We start from the raw sequence: 19,982 nt of genomic DNA, 5'->3' as shown, positions 1-19,982 counted from the left end.
ATTTAATCAACCTTTCTATTCTAGCTAATTGTACTATAGGACATGTTAGACACTAATCAAGAAACGTTAGTCCTTCAGGTAATAAACAGCATGAATATTGTTATTAGACATAAGTTTCCTTTTTACATTTTATGTTTTTATTTAATTCATTTATTTCATTTAGAAACAATCTTATTTTATATATCTATACTACAATACTAGTTCCCTCTCCCTCCCTTCCTCCCATGCCCCCCACTGATCATCCCATCATACCCCCCATCCACTCACCAGGGAGGGTGAAGCCTTCCATGGGGGATCATCAAAGTCTGTCACATCATTTGGGGGAGGGCTTATTCCTTCCTCCATGTATCTGGGCTGAGATAGTATCCCTCCATGGGAAATGGGCTCCCCAAGTCCATCTGTGCAGTAGGGATAAATACTGGTTCCACTGTCAAAGGTCTCATACACTGAACAGGCTATACTTTCAATAAGAAGATTTAAAATGGATTCTTTGAATACTTCTAGTTGAAGTAAAAGGAATAACATTTAATTTAAAAACTAGACTTTTTATTTAACTTAATCCAAATTACAGTGAATAATGAGGAAATTATGGGTGTTATAGAGACAGTGAAAACACTGAATATTTTCAACATTAAAGCTAGTTTTAAATAAGGAAGAAGTTTAGGGTTACCAGTCCTAGCAAAAATCATGATTAAATGAAGAGACATAGTATCTTCATTTGTAACTTCATTAAAACCAAATTTAGGTTTAAATCATTTAGTAATATGTCAGATAGGATATTAAATACCGTAAGCAACTTTTAAATCTTAAATATATCTACAAAACATAAAAAGAGAGAAATGTTAGTTACTGGGGTGGGGAGGGATAATGAATGGGATTTGAAAATGAGTATCATCCAGCATTTTCAAAGTCCACATGAGTGCTTTCTCAGATGGAGTGAAGAATCTCACCCTGTGGGGTTTGTGCTCCGGAAGTGAGTTTGAAGTACCCGAATACAGTCTGGATCCTTTCCTAGGAATGAAGTTGTTGATGTGCTATGTCTTCTCTTCTAGTTGACAAAGTCATCTGGCTTTTTTTGCATTTTTATAATTTGAGGGATAGTCTGTAGGATTTTATTTGTCATGATTAAAAGTCCTTTACAGTACTCTGTATTAGTATTCTATCTGTTAAAATCAAATCTTAGAACCAGGATTAAATATTAGTTTATTAAAACGTATTTCAGAATCACTGTGTAATACAATAGGAAAGTTCTAACTAGGAAAAACTTCCATTAAAAAATTCTCTATGGTCAAATTAGTGACAAACTATACAAAATATTAAGGTCTTGTCCAATGGGAAAACATGTAAAACTAAAATGTGATCATGGTTATTAAATGACCACTGACATCTAGAGTCCTGTGTCAGGGTATTTCTGGACACCTCCTCTACATCTCAGCACTATTTGCCCAGGAGTGTGAAATTCTGGAAGTGTCTGCAGTGAAGCAGCAGGGAGGAGACATTGAATTCCCATAGTTAAAGTCTTACTGTCCCAAACTCTGGAGGCCTTTGGTGTTGTTCTTCTATATTAACATTAAATCCTTAAATGAAGTACTATGTCTCACAAATCACTATTATGATTTATGAGTTTTCATATGCATTCATATTCACATTTAAGTTCATACAAATATTTCCACCACAAATTACCCCGAAATCATTTCTCAAAGTAGGCATCAGTAACATTTTTCATTTCCTGGCCTTTAGTAACTTAGAAATTGAATTAGTAAAAATGGAAGTTAGGTATGAAGTATAAAAATGTAAGCAAACTAAACAGATGATGAATTGGGTAGTCTGATAAAGAACAAAAGATTGGTCCCTTTGTTTCTCAAAAGTACCAGGACTGTACTGTGGCTAATAACCATTTGAAATATTAGTTGTTACAGACACATTATTGTCAATGTACTTGAGATTTTTAAAACTTATTTTGTCTGTCTACACTTGTGTGTGTGCATTTGAAGGCCAGAGGATAATTCTTAGGAATCCTTTCATTTCTTCTATCCTGTGGGTCACAGGGACTGAATGAAAATGGTAAGGCTGGCGGGAAGCACCTTTATCCACTGAGCTATTTTACTAGTTTTGTCTGTTTGTTTTGCCCGCAGTTGTAGAAAGAAGCCTTTTCCTTGCCAGCCACTTTGGTTTTTTTCCCCACCAGTCGCCTGGGCTCTGCTGCATTGTAGTTCTCAAATAACTCACAAGACACTGTATTAATTATGAAGCTGTTGGTGTCGCTTGTTTCTTACTGACTAGCTCTGACTTAAGTATTTATCCCATAATTGTTAATCTAAATATTTCTCTTACCAGAGAAAAGTTCCAGACATCTTACTTCTCTGGTGGACTACATTGTGACTCCCTCTATTAATCCTACCCAAAGTCCTCCTGGACTCCTAGTCCCACCTATCTTGCTTCCCTATTGGCCAACAGTGCTTTATTGACATATACACAGGACTTCCCCATCCTGCAGTGTTTCTTTTTTTTCTTCTTAAAAACAAACAAGTGAGCAAAGAAAAGTATAGTCTATTGGTAGATGATTTAAAAGTTGTCTGCAGATGTGAAAGGGTGACATATCATCATAAGTAGCCTTTCTTTCTCTGAGTATATTGCCATAATTTACAGATAGCTAATAAATAAATTATAAGAACCCATAGATGTTCCATGGAAAGGAAGTAGTTATGGACATGGGTCTCTAATTACCCAACCATCCAGCATCTGAAAAGAGTGTGTTATTGAGAAATACTAGAGAACTCTGGCATTATTTTCACACTCTTACAACTTTGCCTCTTTTCAACAGTTGGATTCCCCTACCCTATGATATCCATCCAAAGTAACAAGTGATCTCAAAACACACTGTCTGATGCTAATGTTTAAATAATATTATCATAGCATGGCAAACAAAGAGATAAAACATTTAACTGAGGAGAGGTATGACCTGGATATGGTGAGGTTTATGTTTTTATTCAAATACCAATAGTTCATATTAGATTTTAAAAAGTTGTTTGAAAGTGCTAAACACCAAAAGCAATCTGTGCAATGCCATAGAGCACGTGCTCTGAATGTATTTGATACAAGAGTAAAGCTAGTAGACCATGAATCAGAAATATTTCCATAACAAACACAGCAAAGCAGATAAGTATGTCTGTCTGATAAAGTACCTGGAACAAATTCGAAGATTGAGATGCATCAAAGTGAAACTCATCACTTGATGACAGGTATGGCTGTGCATGCACTAGTGAAAGATCTTCAATTACTGAGGATTTGTTATGCATGGGCTGCTTTTGTTAGTAGAGTACATCCATCCAGGATACCCTTGTCAGACATGTACATTTTGGAAACCACAGATAGGCAGTCAGAAAATTTGTAAGTGAATTTTTTTATTGTTATGTACAAGAAGATGGTGAAACAAATGTACATCGCTTAGCAATGAAGTCACAATTAGGAAGATAGAAACCTGGAGCCTTATTTTCTATATACCTTCAGACATAAATAAGGTTCTGACAATAAATTGTTTTCAGGTCTACTGTCATATCACCCTTAACATGCCTGATCACAGCCTAACTTAATGTTTTCAGTACTCTGCCTGCTAACATAGAATGCTCAGAATTTTACTGTCCTGTTCTGTAGTCTGTGCTTTACCCAAGTTCTTCCTCTTGTCTCGCCTAATCCTGAATGCATGTGATGTGTGGGAGAATCTGTTCCTAATGTCTTTCAAAGCTAGAAGTACATATCTGTTATCTGAAGCACATTACAGTATCTGCAGAGCCCCTTATTGCCTCTCAGTTCCCTTCTGAAATCATTGCCAAATATTCCTTCCATCTCTTGGCTCTTGAGCTCCAATTTCATTTCTGCTAATTTCATCCCAAGACAGAAACAGACCATGATCTAGTGGGGAGAGCACAAGGTGTGGCAGGAACTCATCTCAAGTCTGTGCTCCCTGGTGGAGATTGATTCACTATGTGGCCTTGGGTGAGTTACTTAGCCTCATCGCACCTCATGAACCAAGTTTTAATAATACCTACCGCACCGGGGGTTATGAGAATTCATTAATAAACTATCATTATCGGTCTTCATTATGCACCTGTGTGCAGCCCAAAACAATCCCTCTTGTTCTAATTGAGCACTACAATGTGGGTTTTTCTTTTTATGTGTGAGGAGGGACCTTCTATGTTCTCTCTACTCCTGCTCAAGTCAGCTATTTGGACCAGACTACTTTATCTGAGGAATTTGGCTTAGTGGAATGTTTTATCTTGTACAGTATTCCAGATGTTGACACTGAGAAATTGGAGTGATGATTATTAGTTCAGCTTCCCATCCATTGCAAAGTGGCAGTCTCATTTTTCTCTCTTCAGAACTGCCAGTGAGCTGGCCTCTTTGCTTCTCAAAGCAGCAAAGTTTTAAAGAACCAAGGAACATTACCCAAGCCACAGTGCAGTAAGTCTAATAAACTGCACCTGTGGATGGCTCTCTGGTTTATTTATATACTGTATCACAGGTCATTAACAGAAAATAACCCACTGAGATACAACATTCTTGTTTACAGTGAGGTTCTGGTGGTGACAGCAGGAATATAAAACACAAAATCAACAGGGAACACTGAACTAATAAAAAGACAAGGGTCTATAAAACATGGGGAAAAAACAAAGCCAACTGTGCAGACAAAATAAAATAAAATAAACTTCCACCATAAAACAATCAAAAGCTATGGTATATTTATAGAGACCGGGGAACCCAAAGACCCACTGAGCAAGAATATTTATGGGTGTCAGATTGAAAGTCAGGAAATCTGTGTGCTATCGGGATGAAGGTTTGAGTGCTAGGACACATCCTTACGAAAACAGATTTATATAGTATACTAGTAATCTGAGTTCGTGGTTAAAAACAATGGCAGCTTTCTTTACAAATGGCTCCTCACTAGTTGGTCCTATAATTTTATGTTTCATAAAAGCCATTGATTTGGCAGAATGCTCCTAGATTTGAATCACTGAATTTGAAGTTCTGTGCTTTAACACTATTCTAACTTTGTATCAGTCACAACACAGCTCTTAGATGCTTGTCTTTTAAGATGAGTAGTACAAGGCTTACAATGTATGTTCTGAGAAGATGATTCTGGGTGGAAGAAATGGAGAGAGACGAGTGGGAATGTGAATAGAGTATGATAAGTAGGAATTTTGCATCTCAATTCTTCCTAGGCCCAGATTGGACTATGTGGGTAAACCGACAGTAATATGAAATCTGATTAGACTAAATAGCAGTTCTTAATCTACTCCAGAATACACTTGAAATTAGTTCTGTTGTTTCAGGTTTCTAATTTTTGCCTCTTTAACACAAGCTTCTAGCTTATTGGTAATTTTATTTTGTATTACCTGCAAAATCAATTATAAACAAAGGGATAAAACTGGTTTAAACTTTCAAGAACTTGCCATAAGTGCAGAAGCTAACAATCTAATGCTAGCACTCTTATCACAATCATGGTACAAAGGCAAGAGTTCCATTGTGCTCTCTGCTGCACCTCTAGCACTTAGAATAGTACTGGACAAATGACAATTTTCAATGAATGTGTTCAATTAAACAAAGAGTGAGTGAATAGAATATAGCATAATATTAGTGACATAGACGTGTCACCATACAGAGACATGTATGCATAGAAAATTCCTAATTTAGTGTCTGTAATATATAACTTCTCAAAAATAGTGCCTATTCCTCTTTTAAAAGGGAAGCTGATGCACTGAGCAAGTATTTGTAGCTAGGTACAGTTGTGTTTGCCTTTTACCTCAGCACATGGAAGGTGAGGCAGGAGGATGAGAATGTGTTATTCTCTACACAGGGAAGTTTTGTTAGCATCTGTAAATTTGTCATTGCTCTACCCATTTCCAATTATGGAAGCTATTATAAAAATGATATTTTTAAGAAGACACAGAAGTTTCAGTTATGGTTGTATATACCTTTAATCCTATCATTCTGGAGGCAGAAGTAGATAGATTTTGGAGTTTGGGAGTTTGTGGCTAGCCTGATCTACAGAGTGAGTTGCAAGACAGCCAGAGCTACACAGAGAAGCCCTGTCTGGAGAGATAAGACCAAAACAATAACAACAACAAAGATATAGAAATGTTAAAAATAAAAGTGCAAACACTAAAAAGAGACCATGTTATAAATTATTAATTATTCACATGTACCCCCAGCTATAATTAAGCCAAACTGGTTCAAATTTAGAAAAATTGGAAGTGTGATGCCTCCTGACCTTAAACAATCTCTTCATAGTGTTAAAGTGATAAGGTAGAGAAATATCAATAAAAACAGACAAACAAAATCGTGGAAAACCTACCTGTGAACAAGGTTACAGGCTAATATGTCAACTGGTAAGTAGATCTGTTGTGGAAATTTTAACTATGAAAATATATGTTACATTTGTTTATGCTATCTATGGACTATTATTTTGGTGGTGTAAAGGTGTATTGCAATTGTTTATGCTGCATTTGTTCAATGATATAATGATGCGTGTTTAATTATGTGAAGATGTGTTGTTGTTTCACCTTATGCCTCCTAAGGCACCTGATTGGTCTAATAAAGAGATGAAGAGCCAGTAGATAGGCAGAGAAACAATAGGCAGGGCTGACAGACAGAAAAAAAAATAGGAGGAATAAAATCTAGGCTTGAAAAGAATGAAAGGAAAGGAAGAAGAAAGAAGAGGATGAGGAGAAAGAGAGGGACATGCCTTGGGCCAGCTATGCAGCTACAGCCAAGCAGACAACAGACAGTGAAAGTAAGATATGCAGGAGGAAGAAAGGTAAAAAGCCCTGAGGCAAAACGTAGATAAAGACAATCAGGTTAATCTAGGTTAAAAGAGCTAGCCAGACATGAGCCTAAGCTAGGTCGAACATTCATAACAAATAAGAAGTCTGTGTCATGATGTGGGACCTGGTTGGTGGCCCAAAAGCAAAAGCCTGGTATATAGATCCTCGGAGCAATCACAATGTGAGGGGAGACAAACAGCACTTTCTCTATATCAGATGTAGTCTGTTTGTGCTCCTACATCAGAACACTTGGAAACAGGCACTCTTTGCTGACGTTCCTGGAAGCTGGAATTTCTGGAAAAAGGCATTAAGAGGTTTGTCGTTAGTGTGCATCCTCCAAGACAGATCTATCATCTATCTATTTTGGTTTTCAAAAAGAGTGTCTCATTCCATAGGCAAAACTGGCCTGGAATTTACTGTGTTGTCAGGCTGATCTCGAGTCTATGATACACTTTCCCCCTCAGCCTCCCATGTGCTGAGATTACAAGTGTCAGCTGCCAAGCTCTGCTCCTCATAGGCTCTGAGTGTTCTCCTTAGAGAATGCCATCACTTTGGGAGCATCTGGATCTTGAGGGCAGGTAAGTTCATAGCACCTTCTGATATTCCTGTAGCAAACATATTACCAACAAAACAATCAAGGGAGTTTACTAACATACATATTAATACACACTTTACATACCTGTGCTCCTCAGGGAAGGAGAATTTCTCTAAGGGTGTGAAAATCCACAAAGAATTTTGATAGAGGTCACAAGACAAAGAAAAAGGACATTGAGTCTCTAGAGAAAGGAAGTTGCAGCAAGATTAATATAGAAAAAGTTTCACAGTAGATAAACATTAGTTGATGAAGTTCATTAGTAGATTCCTCAGGTATCACCTCCAGACCAGAATAGAGCAAATTGTACAGCATCTTCAGGTATCAGGTCTGGCCTTAGTCATAGACAATGAAGGGACACCTTTGTGAACTGAATTTCTATCCTGGTTTTAGTCAACAGTGGAGGGAGAAAGGTGTTTGTGTGTGTGTGTGTGTGTGTGTGTGTGTGTGTGTGTGTGTATGTGTGTGTGTGTGTGTGTGTACATATACACATATACATACATGAACCCCGCTTTTCCATTTCTTTCAGCTTCAAAGTAGTCTTTATGGCAATGTTTCATATTTGGGGATTCTATATTCAGTTTCTTTCAACAGTAGCAGGGAAGTTGTCAGCATAGAGTAGACTTGAATTCATGACAGAGAAATTGGTTCCAACTATTTTCTTCTACACAGGCAAAAACTGAAGCTCTTGGAGCTTGTACAGTTTGCTCAGAGCTACGTATCTTCTTAATGGTAATGAGGAAAACTATTTGGATGATGTTGGTCTGCAACTCTGGGTATGCTAATTTGGAGGGTACCACTGAGGGTAGTCATTCCACCCAGGAGCTGCCTTTTTGATAACTTCCTGACTTGAATCTTTAACAGCAAACATACATCTCTATTCCTATTTACAGTGAGAGATGAACTGACATTGTGTGCTTGTTTCTGAGCAGGAAATCATTTTGTGTTGAAACCCAGCCAGACTGAGGAAGTCCTGCTGAGACTGAAGGAAGTTCGCTCATCCTTTGCAAATGCTCTGGGAGAAAGAAAAACATAAGAATTCTTGTCTGTGCAGTTTTAGCTAGCAGATATTGGGCAACAACCGACTGGATTATTTCCTATGCACCTGTATGTAAATAATCCAAATGGAACTCATTAACATTTAAATTCTAAGTTACTAAAGTATCCAAGGGAAAACTGATTAGATTGACTTGATTTTGTGCCAATACAGTAAACGACTTAATCTTTTAAACAAATTGAGGTAGTAGTCTTCCAAAATTTTGAAACACCAGATTTTTCTAAAAAAGAAAAAAAAAACATTTTGAAATGTGAAAGAAAGTACCTTATCTCAAACAGTTTCTTTTCCTTTATCAAATAAATGTTAATGTTTATTTTTAGAGTCATGGAGATGCTAGCCATGGGTTTCCATTGTATTCCTCTGGTGGATTATTTCTGACCCAAATGGCTTTTATTTTCCTTTGAAGAACCCAAATGCCTTTGGGGCTCAATATACTTGGGAAATATGTAAATGATGGCTTTCCCCTGTCAATCTGCATGTGAGGCTTCAGTAAACCCTTCACCCACATCATCTGTAGCATAATAGCATTTTAATTTAGAGTGAACCTTTTTGCTCAGCCCATATGTATCTTGTATATTTTAAGAAAAACTATTTACAGAGACTTGTAGAAGTCCCCAGAGACGCAACATCTCATTTTCAATTCTGTTGGCAGGAATACTAATTACATTATCACATATTCAGCAGCATTCTACAGAGTTATTTTTCATTCATCCTTAAGACCTGGCATGTTCACCAGGTCAGTTTCAATAAGCACTACCTTGAGAATCTCTGCTGATGGTACACAGAGATAATTAGGTGTAGTGTTACAAGAAATCTCACCTCCCCCCCCCAAAAGCTCAACCTTGAAGATTTGTTCCCATTCTCTTTCTTTTGAGGGAGAGGAAAAAATCCAATAGTTGCTAGAAATGAGAGAACATTTATCACCCAACTATCTCACCCCCACAGGTTAGGTTTTTAATTGAAGTTTTGCTCTGGTTTTTAGGAGTAGCAAGCAGGACTGCTGACAGTTAATACTGAAGTCTGGGTGAATGGTCTTCTCAGACTTTGTTTTGCAAGATGCTGAAAATGTGCAGAATCTCATTTGCAGTGACTTTCTTCTGCGGATCCTACTGAATGATGGTTCCTGTTTTGTACTATACTATTTCACCTTTGAGAGATCTTTAATAAGCGTCACAGAGACTAATAACTAACACTGCATACAACCTACTCACATTACTCTATGAAGACATTGGAGGACCTAGAAAATCCATTGTGTGTTCTGTTTTCTGTGACATATTTTTGTAGTATCAACTCAGAACTGATGAGAGCTGATGAGAAAGAAATATGTTTTTGACAGTACATAGTCCTTGGAATTACAGAGTTTGGAAAAAAACATGATCCAGAAATTGTTTGATGTCACAAAGCAAATAGCAGCTTTGCTATCATGACAAGATTATAGAAAAACTCCTTTTCTCATCTTCGTTACTCAAAATGAAAAAGGGAAGTCATCATGGACCACATGGCACATTCCTATGGGGTCACTGCTTCATAATTTGCTTTTGTGTTTGATTTGGAAGTCTACCCTTTTCTCCTCAAGGGGATTGCCAATGACTTTGGTGGAGATATGATACTTGAGCTACAGCTTATCTTGTTTCATGTAAGAAAATTCCACCAGCTGCACCAGCAAAAGGTACAGTGGAAATTCAGATGGAGGAAGAGGTTTTGTGTTCAAGACATCATACCACATTCAGTGCAGAAAAGCACTGTAAGAAATACAACTTTTTGAACATCTCTAATATTATTTTTCTTAGTAATAGAAGATAAAAATGAATGTATGAGACAAACTCATGAAGAAATATTTCTAAGATCTAACTGCTACATAAAAAGGTTGCATTGGAAATGTATTCCTTAGTGATTTTAAGTTCTTAGTAGAGAATGCAGAGGCCAATGCTGTCCTTGTAACAGTGGGTAATGATGGAAATAAATGTTTCATATCTTTATGTCTCTTTCTTAATCACCACTTTCTTTACAGCAGGTAATAATATTTGTGTCAAGTAGTCAGCCTGCTCTACTGTTTGTGCATATAATATTATGTAGTAGTATAAGAAAAAGACCAAGAGAATTTTACTTAGGCAAAGAATGTAGTCAACCACTCCTTTTGGATATTGTTAACTTACCTAATGGTTTGTTTTACTGCTTTCCCCTGGTATGTTCTTTTGTGAATGCTATAGGAACCCACACATACTAGCTAGGAGGTGAATTGTGTGCCTCCCAGCTGTAGAGAAAAAAGATATTACTTTGAAGAGTTTAGAACATTTCCTTTTCACCAGTCAGATTCTTGAGTATATTTTACTTTCGAACTTTTAAAATTAACATATTGTCTACGCACATTTTGAGAAAGAAACAGGATATAACATGCATGTTTATGTTTTCAGTGTCAGGGGGAGGGGCAGAAGTAATAACATGAAGTAAACAAAGTCTGTAAATTATAATTCTAAGAGAAGTTTAAGTACAAAGAATGTGCTCATATCTTGGATTTGCTCTTACATGGCTCAGCAGAGTGTCAATAGAAACAGGGGCTATATCCAGTGGACCTATGAACTAAGTATTTTTGCAATAGTATCCACCTAAATATGCTTTAAGAACCTGTTTCTGAACAGCATAGTTCAGCATGCCGGATGGAACATAGTCAATGTCTCTTGGAAGGAATTTGGGTTCCAAAGTGAAAATTACCTTTAAATGTAGTATCAATCACCCACAGAATGTAAGTGTTAATCCCCCTCTCTAAGTTCTACTTCATTAGACTTTTTTCCAATAAAACAATAAACGACTATTTCCCACTTGTCATCAGAAGAAGTAATTTATATGATATTTAAGGGGCTGCAATGTAAGGCATATGCAGCTTTCATCCTAAGAAGCAGGTTCATCAATGATTCTTCAATGTGTTAGGGCAACTGTCATGTTAATCTTATAGATGCATTCCCTTAGCACATGGGGGTTTAGATGTGTGCAACTGTAAATGCATATGTGTATGAGTGCTTGTGTGTGTGTGTATGTGTGTGTGTGTGTGTGTGTGTGTGTGTTTCCTTCATTTTGGCATGTGACTTAAATACACTCTGTGGCAGCAGCCCCAATCAAGTCAGTTTGGTTAATTTTAGGGGTACTTACTCTTTATACCCTTTTAAAATCTGCTCTTTATTTCTCAACCATGCAGGCATACCTACTGTTTGTTCAAATTTGTCAGGTCAAAGATTATTCTTCAAACTGCTTCCTAGAGAAAGACCCCACTGTTCTACTTGCTGAGAATCAAACCAACACTGTATCTCAAGCACACCTCTGTGGCTGTTGCAGTTAGATGTATCCTTCGGGACCTCAGAAATAGCAGCAACTCAGGAAACTCCATCAGTGTTATCGCTACCCACCTGAGCTTTGGTAAGTCTTCTAGAACTTGGAGCTAAGGTGGAGAGTGTAGGTGGTAACACACCTGAAAGTTTAAGTTGGAAGAGATCTTAACACTTTTCTTCTTCACTGCCTCACCCGGAAAGCTCTCGGCCTGTGCACTTTCAAGCATCCTCTCTTGTTCACAGTAATGTAGTGACAGTGCTGTCTACAGAGAATAGGTTTTTCATGCCCCAGAGAGTATCACTTTAAAAATGCAAGAAAGAAAAGACCACCAGCCACGAATCCACTTGAAATGTTTAAAAACAATTACAGAGTCTTTGATCTAAGCAAATGTTTTTCAAGTGTCTATTAAACCTTATCATTAATGGCCTTGATGGTAACGTTATCTAAGCTCAAGCTACTGAGTCAGAATAGGTTCATTTTCTAAACAGGCCCTTGTGAGAAATTGTTCTTTCATGACTGATGACTGATAGGATTCAGTGAACTAGACCTTAACATGAGTGGTCTCGCATCTTTGTGGCATAATCTGATAGTGTGTGCTAGAGGGCTTTTGAAAGTGATACTAGCAAGAGATGTCACTCATTTATATTAAAAATAAAAATGATAATTTTTCATTTTGAGGTTTTCCAAGTGATTGGAAAAATAACAACTACATTTGTATTTGGCCTGAGTGATGAATAGTCTGTGAGATTTGATAGCCTTTAGAAGTTAATAGACATTAAATTATACACAAATAAAAAAGGAGGAGAGCACATATCTTCTGAGAGAAGCAAGCTTAAAAGGGAAACATCGATTCTTATGCACTTTAGTTCCTTATTCAAAAAGAAGTGATGGGCGACACAGTGAGAGAGAGAGAGATGGATAAAGGAGTGTGAAGGAAGAAGAGGAGGAGGAAGAGAAATAAGAGAATGGAGAAGAGGAGGGAGAGGAGAAGCTGGATGTACTTAAACCTGGGCTTAAACCATTGACTCTTTCTGCCTTCTGTCCAGTAACTGCTCATTGCCTAGGGAAAGTATTTTTTGGAAAGAGGCTCTTTGTGTCTGAAAGAGTTAACACAGACTCTTAACCACCAGTGATAGCACAATGGTGATATTCAGTTGACTATGACAAAGAATCTGATCTCTGCTCATTTGTAGTAACAAAGTGGCATTGCTTAAGCTGTCAGGCTACAAGTACCAGAAGCCCATCACCAAATATTCATTTACCTGTGGTGTGCATCTAACAACTGACAACTATGAATCTCATATCATTTTTGGTGGCCTTCCCACTGACATGTTCTTTGATTAAGAAAATAGTCAGCCAGAAAGCCAGTGTGTCCCTAATGTGCCCACCTCAGTTTAACCTCCTTATTATGCTGGAATATTTTCCCTAAATTAGATTTCCTGTCCTCATAGTGGCAGTTTACAAGAATTTAATACATTATAAAATGTGCAGTCCCCTTGAGATTCTGTGATAGATTGTGGTATTTGAAACTCATATTTCCATGGGAAATAAAAGCCTGGGCCATGACCAAATATGTTATCAGCTTAGTATTATCTTGAGATAATGGCACTATCAATGCTTGTCACCCCTGTCTGCTTCTCAGAGCTGGTGTTGCTTCTTTTCTGGTTCCTGAACAAAAGTGCAGAAAGTTCCAGAATCTTGTGAGGCTAGATAGACTCCTTTGTTCCATGTCATGTGGTATATAATCACACACAATGGACCCCTTTACTATTTTCCCTTACATGTACTGCACCCAACAAGCAACTATGGTGCATGGGATGGGACTGTGTAGTTATGTTGGAATCTGGGATGCCGTGTCAAGGCAGGATGGTACTCTATGAGATATCTAGTGCAGCATGTCTAGAAAAAAATAATAGATTGGAAAACGATAGAAAATTAAAAACCCAGCAGTCAGCCAAATGAAACCTCAAGCCCAGGGTCAGGCTCATCAATTTTCTGGCTAGGGAATATCAGACATTTATGGGTTACGTTGAAGCAAAGCAGAGAAGTAAAGTGCTTTTTCTTCTGCACATAGCTACATGGAGAAAAGGCAAGGTAAGAATTTCAGAAACTGTTACTTGCATTAGCTCTCTTGCCCACTTGTGCAGCTGTCTTCACTATAGTTTTGTTTTTTGTCTAGAAGTTGAGTTTCTACCAGGGAAGGTTATTTGTGACTTCCTAATGATATTAGGCTCTTTTTGGCTCCTGCCTTTTCTCAAGAAAAATCTGTGTCTGGGCCAAGGACTCATTGTTTCCAGATTTAGAAATCAATTTCTCACCTCACATTTATGCTTTGTCCTTGTTTCTAAATCCTGGACTTTAACAACCCCCACAGTATTGCATTACTAGGAGGTATCTATATGGTTACTAAGAACTGCACATTGGCTCCTCCATTTTTAGTATGTTTCTAACCAGGTATAAGACAGTAACTGTGTCTACACATGCATGGCAGAATTGAAAGCCACACAGTTTTCTAATAGGTTGAGCATCATCTAGTCAGGCTTTGGTATTTAAAAAGAATGAACAAGATGAATTCAAAGAAATGTTCAATTTGCAAGCAATGACCTAGGAATCTCAAAATTTTTGGAATGGAATCATACTTCTATTTCCTGAGAAAATATTCTCACAAATATTGTCTGAGTTTTAATGCCTACAGTCTTCAGTGGAGAAGGAAGCAAATGTTTGGGCCTATAATCAGGATCAGGTTACAGACACATCTGTGTTCTACATTAAATGTGGTAATTTATCTGTGAATCTTAATTGCTCTTCTGTAAATGTAATACTCTTTGTATTATTCAGGGTTCTCTATCTGGAGTAGCAGAATTTATAAAACGAACCTCAATAGATAGATTGATAGGTAGATCTACAGATCTATATCTATCTAGACTGATCCATAGATATAGATATGGGATTTATTAGAAATATAGGCTATGGTCCAACTAACCCAACAATGTCTGCCTATGAATGAAAACTCCATGAATCCAGAAGTTGCTTAGTCTACAAGATATCCATGAGGCTAGATATCTCAGTTGGTCTTCAGTAGACACTAGAATCCCAAAGAACTAGGCTCTAAGGCCAGTGAAGGATTGGACTTGTTAACAAGGTGAGAGTCAGCAGGCAAAGAACAAAAGTTTCTGTTTTCCTTGTCCTTCCAGGAGATATTGTGGCCCAGATTAAAGGTGTGTTTTCCTGCCTCAAGATCCAGATTAAACATGTGTCTTCCTACCTCAAAGGTCCAGATTAGAAGCGAATCTGCACATGTCAAACAAAGCAAAAAATTCCCTCACAGGTGTTTCCTCCATTTTTTTGGGTTTAGGTTCAGATGCAGCCATCACACTATCTTCCTTATAGATTGGTAATGACAAAGTGGAATGTATATATCAAAGTACTACAAAAGCTTGCAGGGCTGGATATATGGCTTTGTCAGGAAAGAGCTTACCATGCTCAGTGATTCAGTTCAAATGCCCAGCACCAACATAAATGTCAGATTTGACACATGACTCTGAAGTTTCAGTAACATGTGAGGATGGGGTTCAGGAAGATTCCTGGAGCTCATTGGCTATCCTTCCTAGCTAAATCTGTGAAAGATTCTGTCTCAAATCTAAGATACAGAGTGACTGACAGTGTCTTCCCCTGGCCTCCACTGCATGCATCTACACTATTATTCACACATTAATACGGCATGTACACAAACATAAGTAGGCAAAATAAAACTTATTCTACAATTTTAGTTTATTTTTCAGTAAATTATACTTGATAGAGTAGAAATAACTTCTGCTCTGTTGTTTTCTTCTGGTAAGAGTAGGTAATAGTGATACTGTTTATATCAATTGAAGGACATTGCTTTATTGAGGACAACAAAGTCTATTCTATGCTGTTCAGATTAAGAATTTATTTCGTTTGGAAGTGAAAATAAGGGGTAACAAATGGCAGTGCTTTCAACATCATGTGTCAAGTTTTACTATTAATGGAGGCTGCTAAATTTCTTTAAAGGAATGATAGTAAGCTGTATGAGTAATACCTGGAAACTCATTTTCTGACAACCATCGAGATTATAACATGACATAGGTTCAAATTAGCTCCTCCAGAAGCAGACTCTGATGTAGAAAAGTAACTCATGAATGTGAGATCATGAACTGAGCATGGGTGAGGCAGGGTTAATGTGAAGACAGCAGAATAAGTAGTGGGGAATATTGACTTGTAACATGGTCCCAGCCTTAGAAATATTGCCATCATCTCCAGAATTGGGGGTGCTACTCAGAGTGCTCCAACAGGGGGAAAATAGTCTTGTTCTTTGTGTTATCACCTGAAGTGGTATATAACCGTGGACTCTTATGGAAAAGGACATGACTTAATGAGAATGCTTCCTTCAGCTAGGACTCGTTTCAATGACCACCAATCCTGACTCCTGAGAGAACAGGTGCCTCTGTTCTGGAGCAGCATCTGAGAGATGCATCGCAGCATCCACTATGATGTATGTGCGATGACAGAGCACAAAGGCAGTTTGGGAAATGAATGAGTTTTGGGTTCAAACTGCCCCAAGTTTGGAGATTAGATATGACAGTGACAAGTTACGCCACACTAGTCCAATTACATCCCATGTAGAAGTCTTCGTTTTTCAATTGGATGTAAGAATAAGAATACTTCTTCCCTCTGCTATTGTGATTACTAATTAGAATATACACAATGCACTGAGAGAGGAAGACTTAGTTTTCTCCAGGATGAACCCTTCTCATGGATTTTCTAATCCAAAGTAGCCATTCCTAAACACATAAAGATAAGAGGAACACTAAATGGACTCATCATGCTGTAGGGTGTCTGTGTGTGTGTGTGTGTGTGTGTGTGTGTGTGTGTGTGTGTGTGCATGTGTATTGGAATAATTGAAGAGGAAGAGTCCATGAACTTAAGTTGAAATAAAACTCTAGAGACATTCATAAGCTGTCATCCTACAGCTCAGCCGGAACCCTCCAGAACTAATGAAACACTGACTCTCTTTAACCTATTAAGATAACACAGTGCTAGTGAAAACACATTCTGTCTATGTGTGAGATAGTCACACACAGTCACATATTGATTCCTGATTTCTCCTGACTTACATATTTCCCCTTTCTTCCTCTTACAAAAGCCACTGACTGGCTAACCAAGTTCAAGAAAAGACTAAATCCAGTTTACAAAAAGACTAAAATACTAAGCCACAAAATATAAATAAAGCATATATCAAGGTAACTGGATTATATTTGGCAGCTGCATTCCTTCCATCAACTAAGGAATAAAATGAGGCTAAGTTCATCTAGAACAAGAAGGACCATATCCAAATCTGTTGAGGCTGTGATTGCAAGGACAACCTTCAACACAGGGTTCTGTAACTGTTTGGGTACTATGTGTATCTGAAACTATCATGTTTCCTTCTCTTTATCCTTTCTCATGGGTAGAAATCTTTCAGTTGTAAATTAAAAATCTGTATCGTCATAGCATCTATCATGCTCAGTGCTTATTTTCTCCACTACGGAATCTACCCATTGTATATTAGTCAACGAATAGTGTTCAGGCTAGGTGTCTTTGGTATGTAGTTCTAAACATTTTCACTTTCTTAAATGTCTCTTATACTACTTCTTAATTGTTGCTTATTTGTATTTATCTCACAGCAGACTATCCACAAGATCAGAGAGCATTTAACAAAACTGTGAATGAATATTTGTTTGGCGAGGAAATAAATTAGCAATGAATAAACTTCTTAATATAGCTGAGAATGGCCAGAGACTAATTCTCTGGAACCATGTGCCCCAAATTAAAGGCTTTCTTTTATAAGTTGCCTTGGTGGTGGTGTTTATCATGGCAGTACAAAAGTAACTGAAAAAAAAAGTTTAATTCTAAACCATTGTTTCTTTTTCCTAGACACCCAACAGATTACTTTGATCCTTTTGGAGTGACTCTGGCTAGCCCCAGCCTGGCAAACGTGGCTCTAACAGACTTTGTCTTTGTTCTACATTCACTCTGCCATGCTTAAAACAATTAGTTTACATTCCTGAAGCCAGTCTCCAAGGTTTATTCCCTTACTTGTATACTTTCTTATGCCAGACTTGTTCCTGATGAAGACTACCAAAGTCCAGCAATAAAAATGCTTCTTTGGATCACCTAATTAATATACCCAATTGCAGGGTCTGAGTCCAACCAAGAAAGGTTGAGCTGGGTCTAAAGAAGGGATAGTGGCCTCCTGCTCTTTCCCCCAGCCTCTCAGGATCGCAGAGACAATCAGATACAGCAGGGAGTCTAGTCAAGCAGGAACTCATTTATTTCCCCACAGCAAGCATCTCCTAAAGCAAAAAATTGAAGAACAGGAAAACAGCAAGTTAATGGTTTTAAAGGTCAGTCTATCATGTGCCTAGGCAACCTAGGCTGTACCTAGTGAACACACACCATTCGTGCAGTGACCTCATCTGGCTCAATCTTGTCCCAATTACCCTTTTTGTGAACATCTCAGGATTCACCCTCCTGATTTCTCCTCAGTGCCATCTTTAACTGGCTTATGTGCCCTTCACCCAATCAAAACAAACCACCACAGCCTCGCCTCCAGAAGGCCAAGCAACCAGGAGCCTGCAGAGAGACCCTGTCTACTCCTTCCCCCACTTAGGGCAGAGGGCAGAGGACAGAGAGCAGAGACCAGAGACTATTGGATTTGCTTGCATTTACTGAAAGGGAAACCTGGTCACCTAACCACCAGGAGAAGAAGAGTCTCTTTCTGCACCTACTGAAAGAAGTTATGGGAAATACAATATAAGAACACACTCAGGAACAGAAACACAAATATGACACTGCAAGAGTCTAGAGATTCTATACCAGCAAGACCTGAGCACTCCAGTACATATGAAGCAGAAGAGAATGCCCTCAATGAGGATATGAGAAAATCCCTTAAAGAAATGGAAGAAAAACAACAACCAAAAATTCCAACAAATGCAAGAAATGGAGCAAAACACAAAACAAAAATTAAAAGAAACAATTCAAACAGTACAAGGGTTGAAGGCTAAAATAGAGACAATAAAAAAAACACAGCCTGAAGGAATGCTGGAAATAGAAAAACTGGTCAGGTACTACAGATGCAAGCATAACCAACAGAGATGGAAAAGAGAATCTCAGGTGTTGAAGATACACTAGGGGAAATTGGATTCATCAACAAAGAAAATCTTAAGTCCAACAAATCAGTAGTAGAAAACATCCAGGAAATATGGAATTCTGTGAAAAGACAAAACCTAAGAATAATAGGTGTAGACAAAGGTGAAGGACCCATCTCAAAGGGGCAGAAAACATATTCAACAAAATCATAGATTAAACCTAAAGAAAGACATGCCAATGAAGGTGCAAGAAGCTTACAGGACACCAAATAGAGTGGATCACAAAAAAATGTCCCCTGGCCACATAATAATCAAGACACCAAGCATACAGAATAAAGAATACTTAGAGTAGCTAAGGAAAACGGTCAAATAACATATAAAGGAAAACCTATAAGATGGAGAAAACAAGATATTCCATGACAAAACCAGATTTAAACGATTCATATCCACTAACCAAGCCCTATAGAAAATTCTGGAAGCAAAACACCGATCCAAGGAAGTTAACTACAACCAGAAAAACAAATGTAATAGATAATCCCACTTTTCCAACAGCCAAAAGAGAAAAGGGGTGGAAATCCACATACAATTCTGCCAACAGCAACCATTCCAAAACAAACAAGAATGAGCAATCAATGATCAATAATATCCTTCAATATTAATGGTCTTAACTCGCCCATAAAAAGGTCACAGGCTAACAGATTGGATTCAAAGACAGAATCCATCCTTCTATTGCATACAGGAAACACACCTAAGCTTCAAAGGCAGATGTTACCTCAGAGTTAAGGATTGGGAAATGATTTTTCAATCAAATGGATACAAGAAACAAGTAGGGGTAGCAATCCTAATATCTAACGAATTAGACTTTAACTGAAAATAATCCAAAGAGATGAAGGAGGTTATTTCATACTCATCACAGGACAAATCCACCAAGATGAAGTCTCAATTGTGAACATCTATGCCACAAACACAAAGGCAAAAGAAACATTACTAAAACTCAAACTGCACATAAAACTTCACACACTTATAGTGGGAGATTTCAA

This window comes from Mesocricetus auratus, unplaced genomic scaffold (genome assembly GCF_017639785.1).
Source record: "Mesocricetus auratus isolate SY011 unplaced genomic scaffold, BCM_Maur_2.0 Super-Scaffold_15014, whole genome shotgun sequence".
Lineage (NCBI taxonomy): Eukaryota > Metazoa > Chordata > Mammalia > Rodentia > Cricetidae > Mesocricetus > Mesocricetus auratus.
Note: the sequence above shows the minus strand (reverse complement) of the source record.